This window comes from Lepidochelys olivacea, assembly GCF_965140295.1.
Source record: "Lepidochelys olivacea isolate rLepOli2 genome assembly, chromosome: 1".
In the NCBI taxonomy this organism is placed as follows: Eukaryota; Metazoa; Chordata; order Testudines; family Cheloniidae; genus Lepidochelys; species Lepidochelys olivacea.
In genome coordinates, this window is record NC_140411.1 from 30,354,672 (window position 1) to 30,380,277 (window position 25,606).

The 25,606-nt window shown below is 42.5% G+C and overlaps 1 protein-coding gene and 1 long non-coding RNA gene across 3 annotated transcripts in view; one reads left to right on the forward strand and one right to left on the reverse strand.

Annotated features, from left to right (window-relative positions):
• The window catches only part of MAML2 (mastermind like transcriptional coactivator 2), a 298,978-nt gene that overhangs the window by 42,654 nt on the left and 230,718 nt on the right, over positions 1–25,606 (reverse strand). The window lies entirely within an intron of this gene.
• LOC311524166 overlaps positions 6,556–25,606 on the forward strand; it is a 32,959-nt gene continuing 13,908 nt past the window's right edge. Inside the window, exons 1-2 of the long non-coding RNA XR_014712493.1 lie at positions 6,556–6,607; positions 15,754–15,951. This is a non-coding gene — a long non-coding RNA (uncharacterized lncRNA). The remainder of the gene's footprint in view (positions 6,608–15,753; positions 15,952–25,606) is intronic.

Consider the following 25,606-nt stretch of genomic DNA (forward strand, 5'->3'; position numbering starts at 1 on the left):
TTTTCAATCACAAAAGAGTAAGAAGGCAAACTGACACGCAAAGGGGACGGCTCTTTTGGGCACCTCCAGCACTTTTTGTCTGCAAGGTTTCTCTGTCTTGGCCACTTCTCCTGGCTTCACTTCGGCCATTTCTAAGGTGTACAGATTTATAAACCAAAAAGAACAGTACAAACGTAATATTGCATTAATATATTAAAATCCGGTTCTGGGCTGAAGAGTGAATGTAAACATGGCACCTTCTCACTCAACAGGCCCATTCCCCGTGAGTCAGAGCTCTTCATTTTAATGACCAAATGTCATTTTTTACGACTTTTGTCTCCTGCAAGCTCTGCACAACCAACACAGCTACCAGACCTGAATTGTCTTCTTGTGCACCAGCAACAGAACAGTTTATAAAGTTCCTATCTCTTCCACCTGTGAAGACTGAATGGGGCTGAACAGTTGACAGAAGGGCATAAGTTAGCCTGCAGAATCTTTAATACTGGTGGTGATGCGTGAGAAAGAAAGAACTCAGCTTGATTCAGAGCCCAGGTTATATGGGCAAAGCTGAAAGTTAGCAAAATAGGGATTGGGGTAAAACTTGTTTTGCAGACAATGGGAAGACTTCCACTGACTGCAATGGGCATTGAATCACAGTCCATACTGAACACATTTGATCTGGAATGACGGACAAAATAAACATTGTGTCCCACAATGGCATTTTTACAGTCACTGTTTAGAGCAGAACTGTACTTAAGGTTTGTATTGTTCTTTGTAAAAGTCATACCATACCAAACAGCACAGAAAGGAAACCTTGCAAGAAGATTCTGTCCCAGGGTAGCTTAATCCTAATTTACATGCCTTAAAAACATTAAAAGACATTCTTTCTTTTTTAACTATCCTACTTTTGATAGGAGTTCTCTCTTTACTACCCGTCTGATGCTGCCAGTACAACATCTGACAATCACATGGGGAAGGAAGTGCCCCTTGGAGTTCAAATTCTAAAATACTCTTTTGTGCAGATTTGTGTCTTTTCAATCTGTTCCATATGAGGGCATTTCAGGACATTACCTCCTAAATGACACCTATCTTGTTTGTGCAGTAATTTTGCAATGGCAGGGATGATCTAAAGTATTTTCTGTTTTAAATTCTGTGATGCTATTTCATAAAGATCCTTGTTCAAATCAAAGTTCTCTGGTCTTTCTTGTCCCCACCGTACATAAATTGTGTGAACTGATTTTCTATGATCAGTCTGTCTAAGCTGCTAAAAGCTGGTTCAAGTAGCCAGATCATAGGCCAAGTGGGCAGGATTTCATTGCCATTTCTACTGACAACCTTTAAGGAGAATATTTCAATTTACACGAGGTAGCTGCCAGCATTAGACATCAGTTAGGTCCAGTGCAATCAGACGGAGGTCAGATGTCCCCATTTTATTTTAGTATTTTAGTATTTTATTTTAGTATTTAGCATTAAGTATTTTATAAAAAAGTGGAACAGCTTAAGAGGTGAGATTACCACCCAAATACCCTATATCCAGTGGTTAGAGCACTCACCTGGGCAGGCCCTCTCAGGGGTCCAGAGAGGCCTAAGCCACTTCCAGCTTTTGAGGCCCCTAGCCATAATAAAAATAAAAAATGACGACACATGAGAACAAAATAAGACACCAAAAAAAGAGTGAGACATAATTTGAATTTTTTTTATTTAACAAATGCTTATCTAGCTGTTTTCTGTGCAAATGCACTAATTATTGAGGAAAAATCTAGCTTTCGTGCAATGTCACAGTTGATATTAAGCATGGCCAGCCCATTCAAATGCTCTTGTCCCATAGTTGAATGGTGATAGTTCTTTACCTGCTTCAACACGTTGAAGGTGCATTCACCTGAAGCCACTGATGCAGGCAAACTGACAAAAATACGCAATGCAATTGTGATATTAGGAAACACCCCAGAGAGTCCAAGTTCGAGTATTTCTTGAAGCAATTCCTTTGGTTTGTAATCCAATTTGAAGTTCATGAAATATATTCGTTTGAGAAAGATGACCTCAACACTGAGATCTTTTGAGATTTCTTTGTTGTACTGTTGCTGAAATTGTTCAACTGCAGAAAGTAGATCATCATTACTCAGTCTGTTGAATTGCCAAAGAAACCCAAAAAGGGTACAAATTAGTCACAGTGACTCAAATCGACGTGTAAGACCTGACTGAATAGAGTCAATGATGACAGGGAAGACATTGACTCTATAATGCTGCTTGGCATTGGATTCAGTAGGTAAGTTGCGATTGCTGGAGAACTCAGATGAAAAGTCAATATTCTGTGCTACTAATTTGGGCTCAGTCAGGATCACATCCCATTGTTCATGAATCTTTTGAATGTCTTGATAAGACTTTCAGTGTTATCCCTCTCAACATCAAGGGTAGCATTGCGTGCTTCAACTACCAGATTAGTTTGGTGGATCATTGTAAGTAGCTTCATCCACAAAGATGACATCAGAATGAATTCAAATTTGGACAGGTGCTTCTGAATAGACTGAAGTTAGTTTGAGCCTGTGCAGTGAGATGAGAGATACAAGCTCATTTAAAGCCCTTCTCAGTAAATTCAAATGCTGTGCAACTGGTTGAACACCATCAATCCGTGCAAAGCATCTAGTTTTGGACATCCCATGCAGTGAGACAGGAAGATATTCCTTCAGAATTTCCCACCTTTGTGGACTGCTACTGAAGAGATTGTACATTTGCTGAACAGTTCCAAAGTATGTAATTGCCTCCTTGCATGATTCAGCATGGTCAACACCTACGAGGTTTAGTGTGTGGTTTCCACAGCTGGAGAAAATACAGTTTGAATTATGCTCAAGCAGAACTGCTCGTACACCTTTGTACTTCCCAGCCATATGAGATCCATTGTCATAGGCTTGACCAATGCAGACTTGAAAATCTAACCTAAAATCTTCTAGAATTGCTAATACTCGAGCAGAAATTTCTTTTCCAGTTTTTCTCATGAAATTATCAAACAAAATAAACCTTTCTTCAATTGAAAATCTTGAGCTGTCTACAATCTTAACATATCGAATAACCAGAGCAGTCTGTTCCTTGTGAGAACAATCTGGACTGGCATCAACAATGATTGAAAAATACTTGGCATTTCAAATCTCATCAAGAATTGTTGTTTGTACGAATGACCCACATAGCTCAATAAACTCGTTTTGTATGCGTGTGGAGAGATAATGGACTTGCATGTGCTTTTGACTCTCCTGAGATTCTCGAACACGTTTAACATGCTCTGATAAAAGTGGGTCATATTTGCTGAGGAGCTCAACTATGCCTAGAAAGTTTCCATTTGCATGATCACCAATAAGTTGACTGGAACCAAAGAAAGCCAATCCCTGCTTAGAAAGAAAAAGGATGACATTCAGGATGTGCTCAAGAAGTTTCTTCCAGTTATTAGTTTCTGTAGAGAGTTCAGTCTAGAGTAAATTCTCAACTGAACTTTCAGCTGATGCTGCCCTACAGGCTGATTTCCATGCAACATAGTTTTCTTTGTGTGATGTTGAACTCTCATATGATGATATTTTGTCTTTCAACTTCCTCCAGCCTCTGTTGATGCTCCATCCTGATTGATCAGAAAGAACTGATGCATTTGCAGCACTTTTGTTCAAAATGAAGCAGGGTGCACAGTACGGAGATTGTTCTTCTGTACTCCAGCATAACCAGTCTCTTGTGCAGGTCTTACCATTTGGAAGAGTTTTAGTCAGCAGACGAGTAGGGAAAACATGATTATCAGCATCTCATGGAATGTTACTTGGAATTTCAAAACAACTAATTTGAAGAAAAGATTGCATTTGGGCAGCATTGCTCTTGTCAATAATTCCAACGTCAGTCACAGTCAAACCCGTAGTATTCATGAATTGCTCTTGCTGAGTAAGATCTACATCTTCCTGTTGCTGTTGAGTTTCTTGATCATACACAGGATCTTCGGCTGCATCTGTTACTGTTGGCACATCTCCTTCTTGGCTACTGTCCTCATGTTCAGGTACTGACATTAAAATATCACCTGTTGCAGTTGCGGAGTTTTCATTATCTGTAGCATTGTTTGTTGGGTAGAGTGTTTTCTCCAGTGGTTTGAGAAATGAAGTTATTGGCTTTGAGCTCTTAGCTGCTGCTTCACTCAGTTGTTTTCACTCAGTTGTTTTCACCATCTCTTGCTTGCACCACTTTCAAATCTCCTCTTCATAGTGATCTATCTGGTCAATATGTAGCCTATCCACACTTGAAATATTTTGCTGTGAATCAAAACTCAAGCACGCAAAGTATAATATAACCGGCTAAGCTGAAGACAAAGGGATGACATATATTTAGTAAACACAGACACGGATAAAGACAGAGGGATAATGTCCAAAAATTTCAAACATGTGTCCTCACGAAACTCATTATACAAGATTGTCCTCACAAAATTTCACCTTGAACCTGGGCCTATAGACTATGAAAGCCTATGATGATAGCCAAGCTACCAAGCTAGGGCTCAACCAACCAATCAGTCACCTCTTTTAGCTACCATATGAAGCTAACAATGAGGAATTTTCACACATAAATCATTCCTTAGTCAACTAAATGTAAAACTCTAAATACACTAAAATGTAACAATTTTCTACCTTTCAACATGCGCTTGATCCAGCACCAGCCACTAGTAGTGGTTTGTTTATATAATCAGCTGATCTGAGAGGACACGTTCATCACGGTCTAATTGTGCCATCAGAACAGATATATTTTTATTAATATTTATGAACATTTTTAACTCTTTAATGTGACAAAATCTAGATCAGTTAACAAAAAAATATGTCTTTTACCAAATCACATCTCTTATTTGCTTAAATTTGCAGCTCTAAGCTGACAGAGTGTGTCGCATTTTGGTCCGATAGGGATGTGCCTAAAAACAAGTTGTGAAACTTATCAAATGCCCAAAAATTAACAAGTGTCTAAATTTGAGGCCCCCCTTTGAGCTTTAGGCCCAGGCCAAATGGCCCTCCTGGCCCCCCTCTGATTGGCCCTGCGCCTGGGAGGTGCGAGACCGGGGTTTGAGCTCCTGCCCCCAATCAGGCAGAGTGGGGACCGGAACCAAGTCTCCAACACCCTGGCTGAATGCGCTACACTCTAGCCCCCACTGGATTATAGGATATAAAAGGGAAGGGGGCACCCAAACCTCCAGTAATTATATTTTGTGTGGGGCCCAATCTATCTAGTAGGCATTCTCAGAGGCAGCCTACCAGATGAGGTCCCACATATGACACAGGCTGGGGAACGCCTACTTTGTGAAGCCCACCATGACTTAGGTGCTGGGCAGCTCAGCGCGATCAGGCCTTAGGCAGCTATGTGCATTCCCACTGGCAGAAATTTAGACACGCATAGGGGACTTTACCAGTGGAAACTTAGGTGCCTAAGGATGTTAGGTGGCATATGAGCAGGGGCTTTGAGAATTTAAATTTGGATTTAGGCACCTAAAGTAGCAATTAGGTGCCTAATCCCTTTGTGGATCTAGCCTTGTGCGTCCCCTCTGGCAGTCTGCAGAGTGCTGAACACAGACTGACCTGCTTGTCTCTGCAGAGAGCAGAGTCCTTAGAGATTTAAAGAGGAAGCACACAGACAATCTATGGGCTAGGTGGCCCAGCAGTTACATAGCTAAAAATATCATTGCTGATTAGCTCAATCCTAATAAAGAGGGACAATCCCCTTCACATTGACAGATATATCAGCATCTTTGGTGTCATTGGTCTTGAGTTTTGGAATACAGGGTCCCAGTCTCACTGATCTTAATTATGGGTGATTTTTAATTTCTGATAAAGAATATAATCATTGAACCGTAATAGCTTCCATTTCTGCCTTAAATTCCTTCTCTAGTCCCCAAAAGAGAAGTAAAATGTTATTCCTTATCTAAGAATTAGGTAACCCAAATGCTCTCCAGATCTGAAGCACAGCTCTGTGTGGCTCAAAAGCTTGTCCCTTCCACCAACAGAAGTTGGTCCAGTAAAAGATATTACCCTCCCTCACTTTGTCTCTCTCATATCCTGGAAGCCAACATGGCTAGAACACTGCAAATTTCATATCTAATAAGTCACTCAATCCTCAAAGATTGTTTTAAAAACATTTTATTTGGCATGGTGAAGTTCTGTAATGATGCTGGTGTGACACAAAATGTAGGAAGACTCACAGTAAATTCTGATTATGTTGAAAACTGGCTGCTCATCACTACAGTCAGAGCTACAGTCTCGCCTACTGAATAAGACACTCTTCCATGGGGGGAACATGCACAAATTAAGATACACTTGATTTTAAAATTTGCTAACAAGCGCCTTTCAGTTCCAGCCCATTTTTTAATACACTCCTGTCATAAATATAAAGGGAAGGGTAACCACCTTTCTGTATACAGAACTATAAAATCTCTCCTGGCCAGAGGCAAAACCCTTTCACCGGTAAAGGGTTAAGAAGCTAAGAACCTCACTGGCAGCTGACCAAAATGACCAATGAGGAGACAAGATACTTTCAAAGCTGGAGGGGGGGGGTGGGAACAAAGGGTCTGTCTGTCTGTGTGATGCTTTTGCCGAGAACAGATCAGGAATGCTCTTCATAACTCCTTAAGTTAGTAAGTAATCTAGCTAGAAATGCGTTAGATTTCCTTTCGTTTAATGGCTGGTAAAATAGCTGTGCTGAATGGAATGTATATTCCTGTTTTTGTGTTTTTTTGTTACTTAAGGTTTTGCCTAGAGGGATTCTCTATGTTTTGAATCTGATTACCCTGTAAAGTATTTACCATCCTGATTTTACAGAGGTGATTCTTTTACTTTTTCTTTAATTAAAATTCTTCTTTTAAGAACCTGATTGCTTGTTCATTGTTCTTAAGATTTGGGTCTGTGTTCACCTATGCAAATTGGTGAGGATTTTTATCAAGCCTTCCCCAGGAAAGGGGGTGTAGGGCTTGGGGGGATATTTGGGGGAAAGACGTCTCCAAGTGGGCTCTTTCCCTGTTCTTTGTTTAACACGCTTGGTGGTGGTAGCACAGGGTTCAAGGACAAGGCAAAGTTTGTACCTTGAGGAAGTTTTTAACCTAAGCTGGTAAGAATAAGCTTAGGGGGTCTTTCATGCAGGTCCCCACATCTGTACCCTAGAGTTCAGAGTGGGGAAGGAACCTTGACAACTCCTCATTCCTGCAGATGCCATTGCATACTTAAGGAGCGTACACCTAGCCAAAAAAATTCACTCTCCCTGGAGAAGAGTGCATTACTTTGGGAGTAAACAGGATTTATTTCAACTCTGCCTCTGCAGTAAAGGTCTGACTCAAAGCCCACTGAAGTCAATGGGAGTCTAACTGAGCAGATCCCTAGCTCTTTCTCTCATTTCCCCATCTCTAATATGGAGATAACAATATCTCCTTTCTCCAGTCCTTCATCTGGCATCTGGCACGTCTATTAAGATTTTAAGCTCGCAGGGCAGAGACTCTCTCATCATTTTTATGTACTAGCACAATGGGATCCTGATCTCAGCTGGGGCCTCTAGCTGTTAATAATACATAAATAAAGAAATTAACTAATAATAACAGTGTCAGCATGATGAAATAATATATATTGAAATTATTCTCAGTGACTCTTAACAGGTATATGCTAAACTGTACTATTATTATTTTAAATACAACGATTTCTGTATGTCCCTAAGTGGCTGGCATGCAGCCAACAATTTAATAAAGCTGAAATGCCTTCTGTCAGTCTCAGCTTCTGACTTTTCCCCCCCCAGGTACCCTAACCCCTTGACTTTGGGCACCACAATAGATCTGCGAAACCGAGCAGATTCTTTTGAATCAAATCCATCCTGGAGAATTTGACCCCAGTTTTAGAACACTGGCTAGGTTTGTTCCTGTACCGGAGTGAGGAGCCAATGTGTTTGGGAGATTTGCCAAAACACCAGTTCAGCCCAATTACCTGGGACGCATTCTGGGAAATTTCTGCCCACAAGCAAAACTTTGGCTGGTTCTCCTCACAGTAACTGATGCCTCAGCAGAAACTCTGGCTTTGCAGTTTCCCTGCTGTTTCAAAGCAGCACTCGAGTCAATGTCACATCCATGATACAACAAGGTTGAATATAAATTTTCAATATTAAACGTTGTTGATTGCAACAGCTTTTCCCCTAATATCATCCAAAATCCAACTGTAAAAAGCACATTAAGTTAACAGGCAGCTGCAATTTTATTTGATTTACCTTTCTGATACGATGGGGCCCTATCCTGCAAACTATTACACATGTATATAATTATCCTCACATTCCAATCAATGGGACTCACAGCAGTAGAGAGGGGATTACAGTGTGTTAGGGTTTAAATCAGTAGAAGCTGGTGAAAGTCAGGACTGAATCTAGCCATGTGTCTCTAGTTGAAAGGTAGCTGGCTCTGGGTAAGAGATTCTGTCTGTCCTTAGAGAGATGAATCAGCTGCAATGAGACAGGGATGGAAAGTTCCCAAGGACATGGCAGGAGGTTGTAGAAGCACCAATAAGGATGAACCTATGACGGGGCTACCAGAACCACGCAGGCATCTCACTGAGCTGCAGAGGAATGAGAGGAATTGGAGGGACGGCATAAAGGAAATATTATTCCCAGGCCTCCAGGGGGGCACTGGCTCTCTGGTCCCTCTCCAATAAAAATAAGGACATGTGGTGACCACCACAATCATAAAATCATAGAATATCAGGGTTGGAAGGGACCTCAGGAGGTCATCTAGTCCAACCCCCTGCTCAAAGCAGGACCTAATCCCCAACTAAATCATCCCAGCCAGGGCTTTGTCAAGTCTGACCTTAAAAACCTCTAAGGAAGAAGATTTCACCACCTCCCTAGGTAACGCATTCCAGTGTTTCACCACCTCCTAGTGAAAAAGTTTTTCCTAATATCCAAGTAGCTCAATGACAAGTAGCTCAATGTTGGGATCCACCACCTGTGGTAGATTATATCAGCTATATCCCAGAGTGGATTACTATATGAAAAAAGTGAGAAAGCTCTCCCGCAAAATGCCCTGTGGCCTTGGGGAAGCTGAACTGACTAGAAGCTAGGTGACCATCAGCTGTGGTCCCCTCTTCTCCATTCATTGCTGTTAATATTTCTCTGCATGTCACAACCCTTATTATTAACCAAGGCATTATGGCCCAGATTTTTAATGCATCAATGCGTAGACTGACTTAAGAGCCTATGGCTCATTTTCAAAAGAGATTTAAGCACTTAGGAGTCTACATCCCATTGAGTGTCCATGGGATGAGCACATCAATGCCTAAATACTTCTGAAAATGTGGGCCCCTATACCGACCTTTGGGGGAGGCCACTAGCAATTTTCTGGCTATACAGGTGAGATAACAGAGGGGCTGTATCCGGTCACTTCATGAACTGGGAACAGTACCTGGGTCTCTGCTATTGCACAGTCAAGTCTCATTCACTTGACCACACTTTCAGAATGAAGGTGCCAAATTATGTGCTTGGCTGTCCTAACTGTAACCACAAAACCACACTTTGCTTCCAGAGTCAGGACTAAAACCCAGGAATCCTGATACTCAACATTCCAGCAATGTCTAAGAAATAGTTACCATACCAGCCCCTAGCGTGACCTAGGTCAGCTCTAACTGATGCCAGCTAGAATAGTCTCCTAGGGACTACTTTGCTAACCAAAGAGCACTGAAATGCACTATGCTCTGCCCAGGCTCCCTGCAAGCAGGCCCTGGCCCAATCAAGAATGATGCCTGTGCTTGTGGGGAGGAGAGATAGAGGTGTAGAGCTTGCTATGCTGTCTTTATGTCTTCTAGAGGTCCTCTATGTCTGCACTCTTGCAATACTGGAGCAGCAAAAAGGGATGGAGCTGGGGGCCAAGAACTGACCTTTCGTTTGGAATTAAGCCATGTTTAATTACCCCCCCTCCAATCTGGACCGCTATTGCCTTATGGGCAGATTCCCCCTGTCAGCCCCATCTCCCCGGCCCCCAGTGCCTTGTCCTGGCTGAACTGAGGACTGCTCTAACAACACAGCTCCTGAAGTGGAAATTTCCCAAGGTGGCTGATAAGCTCCAGAAAGAGAAAAGTATGAGTTGAAAAAGCTTGGACTTTAGTCCCTAAATCTTTCATCTGATGGGAGACTTTAACTTCCCAGATATAGACTGGAGGACGAGTGCTAGTAATAATAATAGGGCTCAGATTTTCCTAGATGCGATAGCTGATGGATTCCTTCAGCAAGTAGTTGCTGAACCGACTAGAGGGGATGCCATTTTAGATTTGGTCTTGGTGAGTAATGAGGACCTCATAGAGGAAATGGTTGTAGGGGATAATCTTGGCTCAAGTGATCATGAGCTAATTCAGTTCAAACTGAATGGAAGGATTAACAAAAATAAATCTGCAACTAGGGTTTTTGATTTCAAAAGGGCTGACTTTCAAAAATTAAGGAAATTAGTTAGGGAAGTGGATTGGACTGAAGAATTTATGGGTTTAAAGGTAGAGGAGGCCTGGGATTATTTTAAATTAAAGCTGCAGAAGCTATCGGAAGCCTGCATCCCAAGAAAGGGGAAAAAATTCATAGGCAGGAGTTGTAGACCAAGCTGGATGAGCAAGCATCTTAGAGAGGTAATTAAGAAAAAGCAGAAAGCATATAGGGAGTGGAAGAAGGGAGGGATCAGTAAGGAAAGCTACCTTATTGAGGTCAGAATATGTAGGGATAAAGTGAGACAGGCTGAAAGTCAAGTAGAGTTGGACCTTGCAAAGGGAATTAAAACCAATAGTAAAAGGTTCTATAGTCATATAAATAGGAAGAAAACAAAGAAAGAAGAAGTGAGACCGCTAAAAACTGAGGATGGAGTGGAGGTCAAGGATAATCTAGGCATGGCCCAATATCTAAACAAATACTTTGCCTCAGTCTTTAATAAGACTAAAGAGGATCTTAGGGATAATGGTAGCATGTTAAATGGGAATGAGGATATGGAGGTAGACATCACCATATCTGAGGTAGAAGCGAAACTCAAACAGCTTAATGGGACTAAATCGGGGGGCCCAGATAATCTTCATCCAAGAATATTAAAAGAATTGGCACAAGAAATTGCAAGCCCATTAGCAAGAATTTTTAATGAATCTGTAAACTCAGGGGTTGTACCGTATGATTGGAGAATTGCTAACATAGTTCCTATTTTTAAGAAAGGGAAAAAAAGTGATCCAAGTAATTATAGGCCTGTTAGTTTGACATCTGTAGTATGCAAGGTCTTGGAAAAAATTTTGAAGGAGAAGGTAGTTAAGGACATTGAAGTCAATGGTAAATGGGACAAAATACAACATGGTTTTACAAAAGGTAGATCGTGCCAAACCAACCTGATCTCCTTCTTTGAGAGAGTAACAGATTTTTTAGATAAAGGAAACGCAGTGGATCTAATTTACTTAGATTTTAGTAAGGCGTTTGATACTGTGCCACATGGGGAATTATTAGTTAAATTGGATAAGATGGGCATCAATAGGAAAATTGAAAGGTGGATAGGGAATTGGTTAAAGGGGAGACTACAACGGGTCCTACTGAAAGGTGAACTGTCAAGTTGGAGGGAGGTTACCAGTGGAGTTCCTCAAGGATCAGTTTTGGGACCAATCTTATTTAATCTTTTTACTACTGACCTCGGCACAAAAAGTGGGAGTGTGCTAATAAAGTTTGCAGATGATACAAAGCTGGGAGGTATTGCTAATTTAGAGAAGGACAGGGATACCCTACAGGAGGATCTGGATGACCTTGTAAACTGGAGTAATAGGAATAGGATGAAATTTAATAGTGAGAAGTGTAAGGTCATGCATTTAGGGATTAATAACAAGAATTTTAGTTGTAAGCTAGGGACACATCAACTAGAAGTAACGGAGGAGGAAAAGGACCTTGGAGTATTGGTTGATCATAGGATGACTATGAGCTGCCAATGTGATATGGCTGTGAAAAAAGCTAATGTCGTCTTGGGATGCATCAGGAGAGGTATTTCCAGTAGGGATAAGGAGGTTTTAGTACCGTTATATAAGGCACTGGTGAGACCTCACCTGGAATACTGTGTGCAGTTCTGGTCTCCCATGTTTAAGAAGGATGAATTCAAACTGGAACAGGTACAGAGAAGGGCTACTAGGATGATCCGAGGAATGGAAAACTTGTCTTATGAAAGGAGACTTAGGGAGCTTGGCTTGTTTAGCCTAACTAAAAGAAGGTTGAGGGGAGATATGATTGCTCTCTATAAATATATCAGAGGGATAAATACCAGATAGGGAGAGGAATTATTTAAACTCAGTACCAATGTGGACACAAGAACAAATGGATATAAACTGGCCACTAGGAAATTTAGATTAGAAATTAGACGAAGGTTTCTAACCATCAGAGGAGTGAAGTTTTGGAATAGCCTTCCGAGGGAAGTAGTGGGGGCAAAAGATCTATCTTGCTTTAAGATTAAACTCGATAAGTTTATGGAGGAGATGGTATGATGGGATAACATGGTTTTGGTAATTAAATATTCATGGTAAATAGGCCCAATGGCCTGTGATGGGTTTTTAGATGGGGTAAGATCCAAGTTACCCGGGAAAGAATTTTCTGTAGTATCTGGCTGATGAATCTTGCCCATATGCTCAGGGTTTAGCTGATCGCCATATTTGGGGTCGGGAAGGAATTTTCCTCCAGGGCAGATTGGAAGGCCCTGGAGGTTTTTCGCCTTCCTCTGTAGCATGGGGCACGGGTCACTTGCTGGAGGATTCTCTGCTCCTTGAGGTCTTCAAACTACAATTTGAGGACTTCAATAGCACAGATATAGGTGTGAGGTCTTTTTTAGGAGTGGTGGGTGAAATTCTGTGGCCTGCATTGTGCAGAAGGTCAGACTAGATGATCATAATGGTCCCTTCTGGCCTAAATATCTACGAATCTGAGATTTTAAAAGACATTAGTCCAGGGAACAAACCTGGAGATGTAGTTAGACAGTAGAGGTGTCTTTCCGCTGCCAAGTACTTTGTAAATATTCTACAGCGAAAGCAGAATTCTGTGCTGAAAAGGTTTTTCCAGCCACTCCCAAGCACTAGGACAGAGAGGTATCTTCTGAGCTAATACATATTTCTTCAGCAAAGAGCCGAGGAGGAGAGAGAAGTAATGACTGAATTTCTTCCTGAGGTCTGCAAAGGAGCAACAGTCCCTGTGCTTTTTAGAATGAGGAAACAATGGCAGTAAACCCCTTTTTCTTTGGGGGAGGAAGGGATGGGGCTCTGCAAGCAGATTCTTGTGAGAGCAAGAAGGTGTGAGAAAGGGTTGATACAGCGATGCACAGACAATCCAGAAAGTTTTTGGAAAGTGTAGGGGACAATTTCCTGGTGCAAGTGCTGGAGGAACCAACTAGGGGCAGGGCTCTTCTTGACCTGCTGCTCACAAACCGGGAAGAATTAGTAGGGGAAGCAAAAGTGGATGGGAACCTGGGAGACAGTGACCATGAGATGTTGAGTTCAGGATCCTGACACAGGGAAGAAAGGAGAGCAGCAGAATACGGATCCTGGACTTCAGAAAAGCAGACTTTGACAACCTCAGGGAACTGATGGGCAGGATCCCCTGGGAGAATAACATGAGGGGGAAAGGAGTCCAGGAGAGCTGGCTGTATTTTAAAGAATCCTTATTGAGGTTACAGGGACAAACCATCCCGAACTGTAGAAAGAATAGTAAATAAGGCAGGTGATCAGCTTGGCTTAACAGTGAAATCCTTGCTGATCTTAAACACAAAAAAGAAGCTTACAAGAAGTGGAAGACTGGACAAATGACCAGGGAAGAGTAATAACAATATTGTTCGGGCATGCAGGAGTGAAATCAGGAAGGCCAAATCACACCTGGAGTTGCAGCTAGCAAGAGATGTTAAGAGGAACAAGAAGGGTTTCTTCAGGTATGTTAGCAACAAGAAGAAAGTCAAGGAAAGTGTGGGCCCCTTACTGAATGAGGGAGGCAACCTATTGACAGAGGATGTGGGAAAAGCTAATGTACTCAGTGCTTTTTTTGGCTCTGTCTTCACGAACAAGGTCAGCTCCCAGACTACTGCACTGGGCAGCACAGCATGGGGAGGAGGTGACCAGCCCTCTGTGGAGAAAGAAGTGATTCGGGACTATTTAGAAAAGCTGGACGAGCACAAGTCCATGGGGCTGGATGCGCTGCATCCGAGAGTGCTAAAGGAGTGGGCAGATGTGATTGCAGACCCACTGGCCATTATCTCTGAAAACTCATGGCGATCGGGGGAGGGTCCCGGACAACTGGAAAAAGGCTAATGTAGTGCCCACCTTTAAAAAAGGGAAGGAGGAGGATCCGGGGAACTACAGGCCAGTCAGCCTCACCTCAGTCCCTGGAAAAATCATGGAGCAGGTCCTCAAGGAATCAATTCTGAAGCACTTAGAGGAAAGTGACCAGGAACAGTCAGCATGGATTCACCAAGGGCAAGTCATGCCTGACTAATCTAATTGCCTTCTATGACGAGATAACTGGCTCTGTGGATGAAGAGAAAGCAGTGGACGTGTTGTTCCTTGACTTTCGCAAAGCTTTTGACACGTCTCCCACAGTATTCTTGCCAGCAAGTTAAAGAAGTATGGGCTGGATGAATGGACTATAAGGTGGATAGAAAGCTGGCTAGATTGTCGGGCTCAACAGGTAGTGATCAATGGCTCCATGTCTAGTTGGCAGCCGGTATCAAGTGGAGTGCCCCAAGGGTCAGTCCTCGGGCTGGTTTTGTTCAATATCTTCATTAATGATCTGGAGGATGGTGTGGATTGCACCCTCAGCAAGTTTGCAGATGACACTAAACTGGGAGGAGAGGTAGATATGCTGGAGGGTATGGATAGGATACAGAGACAAATTAGAGGATTGGGTCAAAAGAAATCTCATGAGGTTCAATAAGGACAAGTGTAGAGTCCTGCACTTAGGATGGAAGAATCCCATGCACCGCTACAGACTAGGGACCGAATTGCCAGGCAGCAGTTCTGCAGAAAAGGACCTAGGGGTTACAGTGGATAAGAAGCTGGATATGAGTCAACAGTGTGCCCTTGTTGCCAAGAAGGCCAATGGCATTTTGGGTTGTATAAGTAGGGGCATTGCCAGCAGATTGAGGGACATGCTCTTTCCCCTCTATTCGACATTGGTGAGGCCTCATGTGGAGTCCAGTTTTGGGCCCCACACTACAAGAAGGATGTGGAAAAATTGGAAAATGTCCAGCGGAGGGCAACAAAAATGATTAGGGGACTGGAACACATGACTTATGAGGAGAGGCTGTGGGAACTGGGATTGTTTAGTCTGCGGAAGAGAAGAATGAGGGGGGATTTGATAGCTGCTTTCAATTACCTGAAAGGGGGTTCCAAAGAGGATGGATCTAGACTGTTCTCAGTGGTAGCAGATGACAGAACGAGGAGTAATGGTCTCAAGTTGCAGTGGGGGAGGTTTAGGTTGGATATTAGGAAAAACTTTTTCACTAGGAGGGTGGTGAAACACTGGAATGCATTACCTAGGGAGGTGGTGGAATCTCCTTCCTTTGAAGTTTTTAAGGTCAGGCTTGACAAAGCCCTGGCTGGGATGATTTAGTTGGGGATTGGTCCTGCTTTGAGCAGGGGGTTGGATGAGATGACCTCCTGAGGTCCCTTCCAATCCTTAGATTCTATGAAAGAAGGGAGTGAAAGTGGCTGGGGGAAACTGCTGCCACACTGGGTATGAAGAGAGGAGAGGAGTAAACCTTTGACTCTGTTTTTGCAATTAAACCTTCAGAGTGATTGCTGAAAAGGAGCAGGGGAAGAAGACAAGGGAGCCAAACTGAGACCTTCTGAGATGTGCTTCTGAGAACAACCTCAAAGCCCATGTTCATGAGAGAAATGGTGCGGCCATCTGTGGAAAGGCTGATGTTACCTTGTAACTCTCTCTTCTAACATTGGCCCCTTCTGTGCAGCAGTCAAGCAATATTTAAAGGTAATAAGTAAGTAAATAAATAAATAATACATCTTGGAAAGAAATAGGAGATTCTTCAAAAAGTAGGCCAAGGACATGACCTGGAACCTCTGAAGAAGAGACCTGAATTGAGGATTAATTCGGTATTGTTTCTATAGACTATGAAAAGGTAAATAACTATAGGTTTGTTTTCCCTAAAGAGGTGCACAGCTTCAAGGGCAGACCAGCTAGCCATCTTAGTGCCTGATGGGAGGAAAGGAAAGCCGCAGGTGGCAGAGGGGTAGAGTGGAGTTGGCTATAGGTGTATGGCCTTGTATATGTAATAAATACTAAAGGATTTGATGAGCTTGAGGGTAAAAACATCCCTCTCCTTGTAGCACATCCCACCCTCTGAAGGAAGAATTCAGTGGAAATACCACAAAAGGGGAGCATCACTGAGTTGTCTTCCTCTCTTGGGTTTTTCTTTGGAAGGAAGAGAGCTTGGTGTACACAAGTGGTATTATAACTACACACTTGGAATTTATGGCCGATGTCAAGACAACTGGCATACATACCTGTGACAGAGATGTCCAAAGCAGTTGTATGAGTGTTTAAACAATTCCAACCTTTCCTATACAGTTCATTTAAAATGACTACCTGGATGATTCTATGACCAGTAATTTAATGGTTATAACAAGCGACCAGAACTTGATAATTTGTCTATTATACAGTAAGACTGTGAAGAAAACCTGGATTTGTATTGTCCCTGGCAGCTTTCATGACCAGATGTTAGGCTACATTTGAGCAGGCTTCCTTAGACATCTGAACTTTTCAGTGTTTATCTGGACTGTTTGAGACTCTCCCATCCATAGTGTTGGGACAGCAAAGGGTGCATCACATGAAGGAGGAGCGTAGTGGACTGAAAATCCATTGGAGAAGATAAAGGTACATTGATCTGTTGTGATTATCTCTGCCCCATTTGGATGGGGGCAACTTTGAAATTTCTGTTTGAGCATTGGCCTGCTAAACCCAGGGTTGTGAGTTCAATCCTTGAGGTGGCCATTTGGGTCAAAAATTGGGGATTGGTCCTGCTTTGAGCAGGGGGTTGGACTAGATGGCCTCCTGAGGTCCCTTCCAACCTTGATAGTCTATGATTCTATGATTCTATGATTCACACTGAGATGGGAGTGGACTTCACTAGTGGAACATTCCTTGAAAAATCTGCTACTTGCTGAAGGCTTTACTGTGCACCACTGACTCATCCTTGTGATGGCTCAAATGAGTAGTCCCATCGGCTCTGTGGCCCGGACCACAGATAAATTTGAAATTTATCTCGTTTTCAAAAAAATGATCTCTCATCTGATTTAATACATCTTGCATGCCAAGTTTCCTGTTTGGAACACTTGTTTAAGATGGTGAAACTAAGGTATTTCAGTTTCTTTTTTTATCTGTTCCAACTTTAGAAAAATGCTAGTTTTGATGTATAAAATGTGCCTTCACATTCTTTTCATTCCCCCCCCCCCGTTTTTAAGTTTATTTGACAATGAGACTGTATCAACTTTTTGTATCAACTTGTACATTCCTTCTGCTGACAAATCCATGGCGCAAGCAAACCAAGACCAGAAAAATTCAATGCTAAGCTCCGTTGGAAGAATTTAACTTTTTGCACATGCATATGTTCAAACATATTAAAAGTAAACAAAACATTCACTTACACATATTTGCTAAAAGCTGTCAATTTTTATGATAATAATAATAATAATAATAATAATAATAATAAGACAGCTGTTCAGCAATTCCTCTGACATTCCAGGTAAGATTTTAGTGCTGGAATTCTTTAACGTGTTATTTGACGTGCTTTGAGATGAGTAACGTACCTTGTTTAGTACAAGGGGGGAGAAAGTTTCACAGGATTGAGAACAGATATGTTGCTTCTGGGTTCTTAATTTGTGTAGAATTCTTCTTGCACATCCCCCAAACCCTCTGACCTTGATTATCTCCCTAAACACCCCCTCAGACATTTCTGGACTCTGACAACAAGGGTATTTTTTAGGTGCTAGAAACTAGGGGTGAGTGAAATGGAGGATATTCAGACATGGGTAATAAATTCTGGGAGCCTTAGTGAGCCTTGAATCTCAACAGCATCCAAATCCATATATCAATCTGACCTCCCTCTTCCTCTTCTCCTCCTAACAATCCCTGGGCTCCCCTACTGTCCATTACTTATCCAGAACCACTGGTAGATCACTAAATTTACTGGCTATTTCTCACTAGGTTCGGTTGGCAAGGAGATGGTAGTGCACAAAGAAACCTTGTGCCCCACTCCTGATGTCTCTGGGAGTAGCTAGCTTTAGTCCTCCTCCTTGGTTGTGAGGAGTCCTGGCAATTGTGCATGCTGTCACTCTAATCAACCAGTTATCTTGAGGGGTGGTTAGTTCGCCTGGTCTTCCCATGTCCTGCAACAGTGGGAGGGTAAAACATTTTCCTCTTCCTGACTCTGCCTCTTGATTGTCTTTTAGCCGATTCTAAGGCCCAGATGCCCCAGAATGTTCTAGACTAATGGAAACCCCACCCATATAGACCAGCATTAGGAACATTCTGGGACTTTAATGACCAAAATGCCATTTTAAGGACCAAAGTAAATAAGAAAATTTTCAAAATCTCAAAAGAATGAAACACAGATCAGACAAGAATTCCAGATAAACTCTCTTTCTTTCTTTCTCACACACACCCTTCATAACCATCATCTCTGAACACCTCCAGACCAAAGACGTTTGTTTGAGCTTCATATATTAAAGACTCCAAAGATTCCATTACCATTAGCTGTTAATTATTGAATGCCTCCAGTGTGTTCGGTGCTGAATTATGACGGAAAACGTGGCACTTACTATTTAAATTAGACCGACAACACAGTACAGACACATTTATCCACTTTGAGTGGCCACAGTTCTACTCTCTCCTCTGTCCTTTTCTGTATATCCAGTGCTCCTCTTCCCACCCCTGTTCCCAGCTCAGTTCCTTCTCTCTGTTTGCTCTTCCCCTTCCTTTGCCCCCTTCACCTCTACTGCCCAGGATGTGGTCAGCCTGAAAACCCTGCTCCCCATCAGAGCTGTGAAGAACTACACACCAGATCTCCTCCCGGCCAGCTATAAATTTCACACTTTTCAGCTGATTGGTTGCTGAGCTCCGGAGGGAGCTGCACAGAGCACACAGCACAAGTGTTATTTGAGACAGAGGCACTCAACAGGCTTCTCTGGGGTCACCACATACTGGATATTCACTGAAATATAGAGAAAAACCCAGGCATTGAGAAAAAAACCGCCCTTTACCTTTTATATGTTCCCATGCACTTCTAACCAATAGGAGAACAACGGCTCACGTGATTCCACCACACAACTGGTGTGCACACATTCTAAAATAGCATCTACCCTTCTAGTTACTCCAGCAACAATCTATGAAGCACATACTGGGCCAGATTCTCTGCCAGTGTAAATTGGCATTACTTCATTGTACTGAACACAATGTTTTAAAAATGTATATTCTGTGGCTAGGGTTTTCAAAAGGTCTTAATATTCCCCTAACTCCACTTCCATCGAAATCAAGGGAGTTTTACCATTGATTTCAATGGGAGCAGACTAAGCCCTGGTCTACATTAGGACTTTAGGTCAAATTTAGCAGCGTTAAATTGATGTAAACCTGCACCCATCCACACAATGAAGCCCTTTATTTCTACTTAAAGGGATCTTAAAATCGATTTCCTTACTCCACCCCTGACAAGTGGATTAGCGCTTAAATTGGCCTTGCCGGGTCGAATTTGGGGTGCTGTGGACAGTATTGACCTCCGGGAGCTATCCCAGAGTGCTCCATTGTGACTGCTCTGGACAGCACTCTCAACTCAGATGCACGATTGTTTGCCGTTGCTCTGACGCAGGGAGGGGCAACTGACGACACGGCTTACAGGGTTGGCTTACAGGGAGTTAAAATCAACAAAGAGGGTGGCTTTACATCAAGGAGTATTTCAGGCAGGACTTCACGGAGGGTTCCAATAAGAAATGGTGCACCTAAGTTATTGTTCTTATTGGAACAAGCAGGTTGGTCTGGCCTCTGATTGATACATGGCTAGATTTACCTCCCTGCACCTTCTCTGTGAGTGACTGCAGTGTGACCTAGAGGAATGAGTCCCCTAGATGGGAGGCGGGGGCGAGGGTTGCAAATGAGTACAAAACAAATCTGGTCTATTTCTTGTTTTGATACACTCCATCTATCTTTTATATCTTTGGCTGGCAGCAGACGGTACAGAAGGACTGCAAGCCATCCACATCTCCTGGCTGCTCAGCAGAAGATGGTACAAGAGGACTGCTAGCAATCCGTATCGCCTGCCTGCTCACCGTAAGATAGTTCAATAGGACTGACTGCAGGACTAAAGAGAATGACCAGATCAAGTCACTCCAAATTTAGTCCCTGAGCCCATGTCTGCTCAGGCGCTCCTGATCGACCTCACAGAGGCAACCAGGAGCACCTCAGACATGACGATGACAGCTACCAGTCTTATTGCACCATCTGCTGCCAGAAGGCAATGGGTTGCTGCTGCTGTGTAGCAATGCAGTACCGCGTCTGCCAGCACCCAGGAGACATACGGTGACAGTGAGCTGAGCGGGCTCCATGCTTGCCGTGGTATGGCGTCTGCACGGGTAACTCAGGAAAAAAGGCGCGAAATGATTGTCTGCTTTTGCTTTCACGGAGGGAGGGAGGGAACGGGGGCCTGACGATATGTACCCAGAACCACTCGCGACAATGTTTTAGCCCCATCAGGCATTGGGATCTCAACCCAGAATTCCAATGGGCAGCGGAGACTGCGGGAACTGTGGGATAGCTACCCACAGTGCAACACTCCGGAAGTCGACTCTAGCCTCGGTACTGTGGAAGCACTCCGCCGAGTTAATGCACTTAATGCACTTAGAGCATTTTCTGTGGGGACACACACACTCGAATATATAAAACCGATTTCTAAAAACCGACTTCTATAAATTCGACCTAATTTCGTACTGTAGACATACCCTTATTCCCATTGACTTCAACAGGAGCAGAGTTGGGGCAATTGCTAAACATTTAAAAAAATCCCACCTCCAGTGCCCTGATTTTAATTAAATAGTACCGCTGCCCCTTAACAAGATATGGTTGGATTTTAACAACCATGAAGAACCCTGATATCTTGAGTCCTCTTATTTCTGTCACTATGTGCTGCGAGATATCACATCTCTTATTTCACATAACCAATGCAGTAATTAATTATCTACTAATCCAACTGCAGTGAAAAGAGAGCTTCTTTCTTTTAGGCTAGGAATTAATGTTATGTAGATGAGAACCAGTGTCTATGATATTTGGGTTGTCTGTCTATAATAAGTTTGGCTGGCATGAGATATTCTCTGATAACTCATATCTGATGTCTCCCTTATTGTTTTGTGATTTTAAAAAACTATTATTATTCCCAAGGAGAAATGAATAAAAGTGCTAAAATATATGACTCCTGTAGTGCTGTTGTGCAAATGTCAAAGTTTCAGTGAAACACGATGGGTTACAAGGTAACAGTAATGAGCACCGGAGAAACAGAGAATTAGATCAGAGAAACAGTTTTAATCCTGATTTGTTGCTTTCTACCTCTGTTTTTGTTTTATTTTTAGACTGTGTGGGCCAAGGTCCTACAAATGTTTGCATAGGAGCTTAACTTTACTACCACGTCTTTAGTGGAGCTACTCACCTAAGTACAGTTAAATGTGTGTGCGTGTATGTTTGCAGGATCAGGGCCTATGTTTTGGATATACCTATTGCTGATGATAGCTAATGTATTATTATTATGGTTTAGTAATTTCCCTTCCAAAATGCCGCTAGGGATTTATTTTCTCCACTCTTTACCATTCTTTATGTTTTAACTTTTCATTCTCCCTTAATATCCTCTTTTACTAATTGCACCAGATCTTCCATTTTGCCATCTCCCATCTTGCTCCTCCCCATTCATTCCTCTGTAGTCTCATCTGTCTCAGACAAAACAGATCCCAGTAATTCAGTAGTCTAATTGTACAAGAACAGAAAACAAACTTTACTGAAAGCTGGAGGGCAGAGATGCCATTATAGAACTCCAGGCTTCAAAGAAAGTGAAAGGTGGAATTCTGGCCCTCCTAATTGCTGCTGACTGACTATTGATCACTTGATAATTAATTTCAACCCCCACGTTATTTTGAGCACAGAGTGTTTGTTTCCGCTTCTCTTTTTGACAATCTCTGTAACATCCAGCAGATGGCACCTGTCTCTAACTTCTAGCAATGTTTACTTTGCATCCAAAGGCAATTAAAAGTATTTCTATTTTATAATAGTTTAATACTTTATTTTTCTTCCACAAATATATTTTTACATTATATCTATGGTGGAAAATGCTAAATGAAAAGCAAACAAGAATGAATCTGTACCATGCCATTTATCCCCTGCAGTTTGAGCTGTTAGGTTGCTGCTCTCTGTGTTCACAGTGACACCGCAGGCTTTCAGAGTGTGATGAGAACCACAATTTAGAAACAGGCCAGCACAAAGAGAACAAATTAATAATTAAGGCCAGTTCCCTTTTGTTCGAATCTATTAGTACAGAGACAAGGTGGGTGAGTTAATATCTTTTATGGGGCCAATTTATAGACACCTTGTGTCTCTCATATCCTGGAACCAACATGGCCACAGCAACCCTGCAAACAATAATGGAAGGAATCTATTGGTACAGTTATTCTAGACTGTTGTGTAGCCTACCAGCTATGTAGCAGTCTATCATCTAACCAAGTAGATAAAGCAGTCTGTAATCTCAGCAAGTGAAATAATAAAAGAAGGAAACAACAGCAACATAACAATGCCCATGTACTCCCTCTCTAAGAAAAAGGCAGTTACCACCAAAGAATATGTTATGAATGAATGAAGAGAGCAGAGATTTACATGGCTGCTTCATGGATGCAGAGCCTCCCTTCGTTTTTACCATGGATGAAGACATGAGTGTGACTGAATGACTTCTAACGTCTAATGACACCTGTGCTCCAGTGTTTTGTAAACTTCACACATGAATACACTGATCCATTTCCAGATGATCCGGGAGGCCCAGATCTTTTGTAGCTCACACAAAAGAAACAGGGAGGCGGAGCAAAAGAAACAGGCAGCCCATGGAGATAAGTCTTGAATAAGTTCTAAACTTCTAAGGGACCTGTGTTTACTGGGGATGGGGATATTAGTACTGGTGTAGCTACACTGATGCCATCACCAATGCAGATGTGTTGTAGTGATGTAATACAGTGCTTGCCCCATTTAAAGAAGAGTAACAACTGTTGTTTTGGTTGTTCTGTGGTACTGAGCTAGGCATCTCTAGAGAAAGGACGTGAGCCTCTGCAGACTGAGTTAAAGGAATAAAGGCCTGACCTAAAGCCCACTGAAGTCACTAGGAGTCTTTTCATTGGATGGGCTTTGGACTGGGCCTTAAGTCTACCAGCTGAGATCTGTAGCAGACTCACATCCTCCAGGTATCAGACACACATGGGGACACACAGAGCATGCTGAATAGTGGGTTACGCGGCCCTGTTTTACATCAGTGTGGTTCATCTACTTGGTGTAGCTGCACCAATAGAAAAAATCCCCAGTAGAGACAGGCCCTCGCTTGTAACTCAGCAGTTTTATGGAGTCACCATATGTGAACCCTTCATTGCTCTTGAAGAGAAATTCTGGATGCATTTAAAGGACTTTGGGCAAATAAAACTCCGAACGAGATTCCCTTAGTAATATCTCTTCAATAAGGAAATCGGTAAGGAAATCAATCTATAAGTGTAAGAGAAAATGGTGTGTCTACAAAAAAGAGTTAATATTGCTTCATCTGGGAATTGAAACCAACTACCACCATACCATAGCTAGTCATCTGAAGCTGAAAGCCGATTGGCCTTCTGGTGTATACACATATAGAACAAAGACATGAAGCAGGAGAAGCACAGAAGAACTGAAAATCTCTACGAACTCTTACAGAAGAGGTCATATGTATCTGCTCTGCCTTGCACCTATGTCTGAAATAAGATCTTCATTTTCCTTGAACTAAGAAGAGGGAAAGTCCCAAATCGATTCAGCTCATGTCAACGGACTTTTACTCTGCTTCAATAGAAGCTTCACTCCACATAGGCCTGGTCTATACCTAAAAATTTTGCTGGCATAGCTATATGATTTTGTGCCAACATAGTTATGTTGACAAAAGCCCTAATACAGAGGGAGTTATATTGGCAAAAAAGTCCTTTTGCTGGTCTAGCTTATTTTGCTCAGGGAACTGATATCAGCTGTCCTGGCAAAAATCTTTTTTGGATGGTATTAAATGAGTCTACACTAGGAGGGTTTGCTGGTATAGCTATACAGATAGAACTAAATTGGCAAACCCTTTTAAATGTAGAAAAGGCCTTAGGTGTTGTCTAAAACAAAGTGCATGATCAACATCAGTTGTTCTTTCTAGCCAAACTCTAAGCCACCCTCTGTCCAAACACAAAGTTCCCTCAGTTGCTATATTTAGAGTGTGGTGTGGCTACTACTGATCCCCGTTTCATTGAATTATGTCTAGGTCAACCATGCTAGCTAGTATGGCTGGGGGACAGTGTCATGTTTCAACAAGTGAGGCAATCTAGTACACCAATGTTGTCCCATACCGCCCCGCAAACTCCCCTAAAGTGGCCTGTGTGGCTACTCCATTTCCAAGCGATCAGCCCATGCCGTTGGAGCTGGGATGGGAACTCTGGATGTATGCCCAGAAGTCACTGCAGCTCAAACAACTGAGTGTAGCACCAGTGTGGAGGCAGCCCATAACAGCAAACTGGATGCACATATGTGTACGTTCAGCATGTGGAGGCACTGACTCATGGTAGCTTGCATTGAGAGAAATCACTTGAGTGAAGCACCACAGATGTACATCTGGAATCTAGCCAAGGTCTTAGACTGCGTTACCTTAAAGTCTCCCCCTGTCCCATTACCATTGGTGCCACCCCAGCAGTGGAAGCACCAGTGTCCGCATTATGCACCAGAATTTTTATCACTGCTCTGTCTACCTCAGTAGGTCTAATGACACAGTGGTAAAAACAATGGCCACCAGACTGCAAGGGTGGGAGATTTTCAGAAAAGGACTAGGTTAGGGTGGTCAAGGTTTTATAGTGAAGCTTCATGCCATTTGTCTTTTACTAGACAAGAAAGTTGTGCTGGTTTAACATACATTGGTTTTAAAGCCAATTTCATTAAACTGAGGCAAACCTTGTGTGGAGGCTCTTATTTCGGTTTAGGTGGTTCATTGTGCTCTAGCTTAAACCGATTCCTACACAACTTAAGCTAACCAGAAATAAACCCGGTTTAAACTGAAATAGGAGAGCCAACAAAGGGTGTGCACTGTTTAACTGAATCACTTTTCAATTACACCTTTAGTTAAAGCAGTGCAACTTTCTTCTGTCGGCAAGGCCCCAGTGAGTCCCACTGGGTGCATCCCTCCTACAGCTATTAGCTTCTACAAGGCAAGTATGAAGTGCTGCATTCCCAGAGAACTATATCCTGCTTCTGTTCCTTTGTTCAGCCACAGCAGAGGAGGAGGGGGGAGAACAAGAGATGGAGCAACCGCTGCAGCTGTTGTGTACTCTTTATGCACTGAACTCAGTCTTTAGGA